The sequence below is a fragment of the Schistocerca americana genome, unplaced genomic scaffold, assembly GCF_021461395.2.
Source record: "Schistocerca americana isolate TAMUIC-IGC-003095 unplaced genomic scaffold, iqSchAmer2.1 HiC_scaffold_179, whole genome shotgun sequence".
Taxonomy (NCBI): Eukaryota; Metazoa; Arthropoda; class Insecta; order Orthoptera; family Acrididae; genus Schistocerca; species Schistocerca americana.
In genome coordinates this window covers 72,501-80,000 of record NW_025725883.1, presented here as the reverse complement: position 1 = coordinate 80,000, position 7,500 = coordinate 72,501, and the positions used below count along the sequence as shown (strand labels likewise).

Here is a 7,500-nt window from a genome sequence, read left to right as displayed (position 1 = left end):
TTGGATGTGGTAGCCGTTTCTCAGGCTCCCTCTCCGGAATCGAACCCTGATTCCCCGTTACCCGTTACAACCATGGTAGGCGCAGAACCTACCATCGACAGTTGATAAGGCAGACATTTGAAAGATGCGTCGCCGGTACGAGGACCGTGCGATCAGCCCAAAGTTATTCAGAGTCACCAAGGCAAACGGACCGGACGAGCCGACCGATTGGTTTTGATCTAATAAAAGCGTCCCTTCCATCTCTGGTCGGGACTCTGTTTGCATGTATTAGCTCTAGAATTACCACAGTTATCCAAGTAACGTGGGTACGATCTAAGGAACCATAACTGATTTAATGAGCCATTCGCGGTTTCACCTTAATGCGGCTTGTACTGAGACATGCATGGCTTAATCTTTGAGACAAGCATATGACTACTGGCAGGATCAACCAGGGAGCTGCGTCAACTAGAGCTGAGCAGCCGGCCGCCCGGGAGTGTGTCCCGGGGGCCCGCGCGAACACGCAAGCGTCCGCTCAATTATTCTGCAAACAGGAGGAGGCTGAGCTCCCCTGCACCATACACCTCGAAACCCTCTCAGGTCCCGGCGGCGCGCAGCGCCGTCCTAAGTACTTGGTCGGGTTCGAGAGAGGCGCAATCGCCCGGAGTTTGGCGAGTAGACGCTTTAGGTGCGACCACCCGTGCTCCCAACTGAGCTTGCCGCTGCCGACAGAGGCCCGGGAGCGTGCTGTCGTGGCATTGCCGGCGGGAGACAACACGCGCCACCTACGGTGACCGGCAGCTCCAACGCCAGCGCCACAGAAGGACAAAAGCCCCACTTGGGTGCCGAAGCGAACTCTCCCAGCACAGCGCACGCGCCAACACGTCCGCACAGCTGCGATACAAACCACCTGCGAGAACCGCAGAGGCGACCGAGCAGCAGACGGCGTCGCGGCGCCGAGCGCCGGGCGGCGGCGCATCCTCAGCGCACACAGTCCTCAATCGGACCAGCACACTGCAGATGTCCACCGCGCTTCGCACCGGGCCCGCGAGGACCTACTTTGGCCGCACGGCGCCGCGTGCAGGGTGCGCCGGCGCGCAGCTGCGCCGCCTGCCGCCTCCGTCGGCCGGCGCGCCTGCCACTGGCCGCCCCCACCAGCCGGCTGTAGCGCGTGCGCCCACGCACCGCGCGGCCAGCACGCCGGGAGGCCCCCCCTCACCGGCCGGGGACGGTCCCACCCAGCCACCGCCGCGTATCGCTTCACACCCAGATGCCATTCACGTTCGTGGGCATGGTGGGTATCGCTGGAACAACCGGTTGGTAGCTCAACCGATCGTCGCCATCACTGATTCACCTCTAGCGAGAACAACCGCACCACAACGGTTTACCAGTTGTTCATTTGCGTAACGTCACCAGCAAACGTAGGCGTCCATCGCCATTTGCAAATTCAACGATTGTTGCATGCCTGTGTCAGGTGTCACGACACACTATGTCTGCCCACATACACGCAACAACATGTGCACGCTTCGCGAACACGTGGAAGGTGGCCCCCGTACGTATGCGATGTCCATTGCGCGAACGACTGTCAACCGGCCTCTGTCGCATGTCGCAGATGTGGAACGCAGTGCACCATGCTATCACGGTGTGTGAGAAGAGACGACTACGTCTGACAACACGCGCCACTACATCAACAGACGGCTCATGCTGATCGCCATCCAGGGCATACCACACTGCAATCCAGCTCTTATAGGGAGACGACACGTAGCTGAGTGCACAACATTTGGACCGCATGGTTCGCCGTTGTTGGCGCAGTCGTTGTACGGTCACATGTACCACGATGTATCATTCAGTACATGAGGACCAATGTGCAGTACAGTGTGTGATTTGGACGTACAACATCAGCGGACAGTTGACACAGGCCGTACCACAGCGTAGGCTAAGTGCTTCGCCATGCAAATGCCAATGAACAACTGCAAATGCCAATGAACAACTGCAAAGGGCATTGAGCATGTACGTCCTGCTGCCATCCACATTACAGTGTATAGCTGCAAGGTGTTTAACATGAACGCGATACACTGGGGACCGGGCAGTGCGAGTAGCAAACTATATTGCGGGGGTTGCAGTTAGGCAACACTACACTAATTTAACGCGTCGTATGACAATTACAGAGCAGGTTAAGGCCCAACGTGTGTTGGGTTAAGGCCCAACGTGTGTTGGGTTAAGGCCCAACGTGTGTTGGGTTAAGGCCCAACGTGTGTTGGGTTAAGGCCCAACGTGTGTTGGGTTAAGGCCCAACGTGTGTTGGGTTAAGGCCCAACGTGTGTTGGGTTAAGGCCCAACGTGTGTTGGGTTAAGGCCCAACGTGTGTTGGGTTAAGGCCCAACGTGTGTTGGGTTAAGGCCCAACGTGTGTTGGGTTAAGGCCCAACGTGTGTTGGGTTAAGGCCCAACGTGTGTTGGGTTAAGGCCCAACGTGTGTTACGTTACGGCGCAACGTGGGTTACGTTACGGCGCAACGTGGGTTGCGTTACGGCGCAACGTAGGTTACGTTACGGCGCAACGTAGGTTACGTTAAGGCGCAACGTAGGTTACGTTAAGGCGCAACGTAGGTTACGTTAAGGCGCAACGTAGGTTACGTTAAGGCGCAACGTAGGTTACGTTAAGGCGCAACGTAGGTTACATTAAGGCGCAATATAGGTTACATTAAGGCGCAATATAGGTTACATTAAGGCGCAATATAGGTTACATTAAGGCGCAATATAGGTTACGTTAAGGCGCAATATAGGTTAGGTTAAGGCGCAATATAGGTTACGTTAAGGCGCAATATAGGTTACGTTAAGGCGCAATATAGGTTACGTTAAGGCGCAATATAGGTTACGTTAAGGCGCAATATAGGTTACGTTAAGGCGCAATATAGGTTACGTTAAGGCGCAATATAGGTTACGTTAAGGCGCAATATAGGTTACGTTAAGGCGCAATATAGGTTAGGTTAAGGCGCAATATAGGTTAGGTTAAGGCGCAATATAGGTTAGGTTAAGGCGCAATATAGGTTAGGTTAAGGCGCAATATAGGTTACGTTAAGGCGCAATATAGGTTACGTTAAGGCGCAATATAGGTTACGTTAGGGCGCAATATAGGTTAGGTTAAGGCGCAATATAGGTTAGGTTAAGGCGCAATATAGGTTAGGTTAAGGCGCAATATAGGTTACGTTAAGGCGCAATATAGGTTAGGTTAAGGCGCAATATAGGTTAGGTTAAGGCGCAATATAGGTTAGGTTAAGGCGCAATATAGGTTAGGTTAAGGCGCAATATAGGTTAGGTTAAGGCGCAATATAGGTTAGGTTAAGGCGCAATATAGGTTACGTTAAGGCGCAATATAGGTTACGTTAAGGCGCAATATAGGTTAGGTTAAGGCGCAATATAGGTTACGTTAAGGCGCAATATAGGTTACGTTAAGGCGCAATACAGGTTACGTTAAGGCGCCATACAGGTTAGGTTAAGGCGCCATACAGGTTAGGTTAAGGCGCAATACAGGTTAGGTTAAGGCGCAATACAGGTTAGGTTAAGGCGCAATACAGGTTAGGTTAAGGCGCAATACAGGTTAGGTTAAGGCGCAATACAGGTTAGGTTAAGGCGCAATACAGGTTAGGTTAAGGCGCAATACAGGTTAGGTTAAGGCGCAATACAGGTTAGGTTAAGGCGCAATACAGGTTAGGTTAAGGCGCAATACAGGTTAGGTTAAGGCGCAATACAGGTTAGGTTAAGGCGCAATACAGGTTAGGTTAAGGCGCAATACAGGTTAGGTTAAGGCGCAATACAGGTTAGGTTAAGGCGCAATACAGGTTAGGTTAAGGCGCAATACAGGTTAGGTTAAGGCGCAATACAGGTTAGGTTAAGGCGCAATACAGGTTAGGTTAAGGCGCAATACAGGTTAGGTTAAGGCGCAATACAGGTTAGGTTAAGGCGCAATACAGGTTAGGTTAAGGCGCAATACAGGTTAGGTTAAGGCGCAATACAGGTTAGGTTAAGGCGCAATACAGGTTAGGTTAAGGTACGACATAGGTTAGGTTAAGGTACGACATAGGTTAGGTTAACGTACGACATAGGTTAGGTTAAGGTACGACATAGGTTAGGTTAAGGTACGACATAGGTTAGGTTACGGTACGACATAGGTTAGGTTACGGTACGACATAGGTTAGGTTACGGTACGACATAGGTTAGGTTACGGTACGACATAGGTTAGGTTACGGTACGACATAGGTTAGGTTACGGTACGACATAGGTTAGGTTACGGTACGACATAGGTTAGGTTACGGTACGACATAGGTTAGGTTACGGTACGACATAGGTTAGGTTACGGTACGACATAGGTTAGGTTACGGTACGACATAGGTTAGGTTACGGTACGACATAGGTTAGGTTACGGTACGACATAGGTTAGGTTACGGTACGACATAGGTTAGGTTACGGTACGACATAGGTTAGGTTACGGTACGACATAGGTTAGGTTACGGTACGACATAGGTTAGGTTACGGTACGACATAGGTTAGGTTACGGTACGACATAGGTTAGGTTACGGTACGACATAGGTTAGGTTACGGTACGACATAGGTTAGGTTACGGTACGACATAGGTTAGGTTACGGTACGACATAGGTTAGGTTACGGTACGATATAGGTTAGGTTACGGTACGACATAGGTTAGGTTACGGTACGACATAGGTTAGGTTACGGTACGACATAGGATAGGTTACGGTACGATATAGGTTAGGTTACGGTACGATATAGGTTAGGTTACGGTACGATATAGGTTAGGTTACGGTACGATATAGGTTAGGTTACGGTACGATATAGGTTAGGTTACGGTACGATATAGGTTAGGTTACGGTACGATATAGGTTAGGTTACGGTACGATATAGGTTAGGTTACGGTACGATATAGGTTAGGTTACGGTACGATATAGGTTAGGTTACGGTACGATATAGGTTAGGTTACGGTACGATATAGGTTAGGTTACGGTACGATATAGGTTAGGTTACGGTACGATATAGGTTAGGTTACGGTACGATATAGGTTAGGTTACGGTACGATATAGGTTAGGTTACGGTACGATATAGGTTAGGTTAAGGTACACATTGTTGTAAGGAAAGGTTTAATGGGGGGCGGGGCGGCCGGTTTGTTGATTGTGATTATAGTAAGTGGATGCCTGCGGCATCATCTGATTTGCCACGTCAGGATGCACCTTTGGCTCATGACAGGCGGCGCTCTCATTCCATGCTTGTGGCAGACCTGTGTCTTTCATTCCTGCCATTGTTTGTGTGCTGTGAGAGGAGGCAGTATTGTGATGTTGGGTGCACCCCTGTGTAGGACATGTGTGGGTGTTGGTGGCTTGGCTGAGCAATGGTGGTTGTCGGGTGGGTGGGATATTCTGTTTTCTGAGTGGACCTCCCAGTCTGGTTATGACAGTGTGGATTGTCTAATGTGGCGGAGAGGATGCACTGGGTGTTGTTCCATGCTGGTGCTTACATATTGTCTGTGTGCGTGTTACAGGCAGAGAGTAGTGCGTGATAAGGGTGTGTGGCTGACGTGTGGTTGTGATTGTGAGCAGAGTCTTTCAGCATGTATACGGACAGTTGTATACATTATCTGTATTCTGATGGCTCTATCTATTACTAATCAGCGCCGTGTATACGTTTAATCCGGTTCCAGTCGAAACTGTTGTATCTCTGTACATTAGTGACACGGCGAGCCCGCTATGTAGTTACTCGTCTCGGCAGCTTCCACCGGTGTATGGCAAATGATTATAAGGAATCAGTCTAGTCGTCAATACCGATGGTGTGACGTCACATGTCTGGGGTGGGGGACGCTGCGCCCTTCCGGTGGGTCATGGCCTAGAAAGACTCTTCCCACGCAGGGGGGCGTGGACTGTCATTGACTCTTCCGAGTAATATACTTGCCGTACGTTTTTGCGACTGCGAGTGCAACGCTCACCGGTACCGACATGGATGGAGCGCCTCCTAGCTGACCGCTCAGCATCGGCATTCGTACAGAGAGCAACGCGATCGCGTCTCTAGCTCGTAACTGGTACAGCTCGCAGCTCATGTATAGGGACAGCGGGAATGTCGCATATTGGACGTACCTCTTCATGAAACGCATGTTATAGGGGTGGATTGCACATTGCGACTGCGGGAAAGGTCCGCCGTTCATCCGCTGGAGTTGCGAGTTGGGCGGTTGGAGTGGGGCGCAGGTGGAGTGATTGCCGGTCCACGATTTCGTGCGGCAGAGGCGCTGGCGTTGGGGTGCTGTGGTCGACAGAGGACGCAGGCTTTGTGGGTGGGGTCGAATGATGGGCACTGTGGGCCCATCGATGTCTTGGTCGGCTTGGCGTCTCATAGATGGCGGTATCGTCGTTGCAGGACGTCATGCCGCGGGAGACCTACAGATGGCGCTGTGTTTTGTGGTGCGCTCGACATGGCGGACGTAGTGTTGTCAGATTCGCATAGATGGAGGTATTGCATGTGGTTTCGCCGTATTTTCATAGATGGCGATACTGTTTTGCCGGCATGGTTGGCGTAGTTCCGTCGGATCCCTGTAGATGGAGGTGCCGTTTCTGGGCTGGATGTCAATGTCGTTGCGTCACATTCGCATAGATGGCGGCATCGTCGTCATACCTCGCCCACTACGGACTTATCACCACCCACACTAGCCGCCCCGGGGACTTGCCAACGACACACCCTATCCCAAGTCTATTTTCTTGCGGAGCATCATGTGTTATTATATTTTATTTCACATCCATAGTGTACGGGTATTGTAGGTCACCGTACTGCGGTGGACGCTATGTTACCACGGGACGGCGGAAACGTACCGTCGACCGCCGGGCACCGCCCGACACCCGCCCGCCGACGCCGCCTCCGCGCGGCGCGCCGGCCGGTGGGCCGACATCGACCGTCCGGCACCCATCGCGGCACCCAGCGCCGGTCGCCAAAGCGATACGCTGTAGCGCGGCGGAACACAAGGCGCCCGGCCGGCGCCGCCTCCCCCGCCGCGCGCACGGAGGCGGCACCCATCGCAGCGCCCGCGCAGGCGGCAAGGGGCCCGCCAACCGATACGCCGCCGTCCGCCGCACCCAATGCAGCGCCCTGGGTGCGGCGCGCCCGGCCGGACCGATACGCCGTACAGAAGCAAAAGCAAAAAGCGGCCCACACGTGCCCCTGTTGGCGGCCAGCCCCTGGGGGTCTCGTCTCGCGACAAGACGAATCCCCCAAGCTAGGGCTGAGTCTCAACAGATCGCAGCGTGGCAACTGCTCTACCGAGTACAACACCCCGCCCGGTACCTAAGTCGTCTACAGACGATTCCGAGTCCCGACATCGAACTATAGACACCCATGGTCGACCGGTAGGGGCAGGGCGGCGCCGGGAACAGATCCCAGACAGCGCCGCCCGAGTGCCCCGTCCGGCAAACAAGTTGGGCCCGTACGGCGCGGCGCCACGTGGGTCGACCGCGCCTAGTAAAGTCACGTATTTT

The 7,500-nt window shown here is 52.9% G+C and overlaps 1 non-coding gene across 1 annotated transcript in view; it reads right to left on the bottom strand.

Annotated features, from left to right (window-relative positions):
• LOC124572257 overlaps positions 1–434 on the bottom strand; it is a 1,910-nt gene extending 1,476 nt beyond the window's left edge. The window contains exon 1 of the ribosomal RNA XR_006972009.1: positions 1–434. This exon is cut by the window's left edge and continues 1,476 nt beyond it. This is a non-coding gene — a ribosomal RNA (small subunit ribosomal RNA).
• Positions 435–7,500: the final 7,066 nt, after the last annotated feature.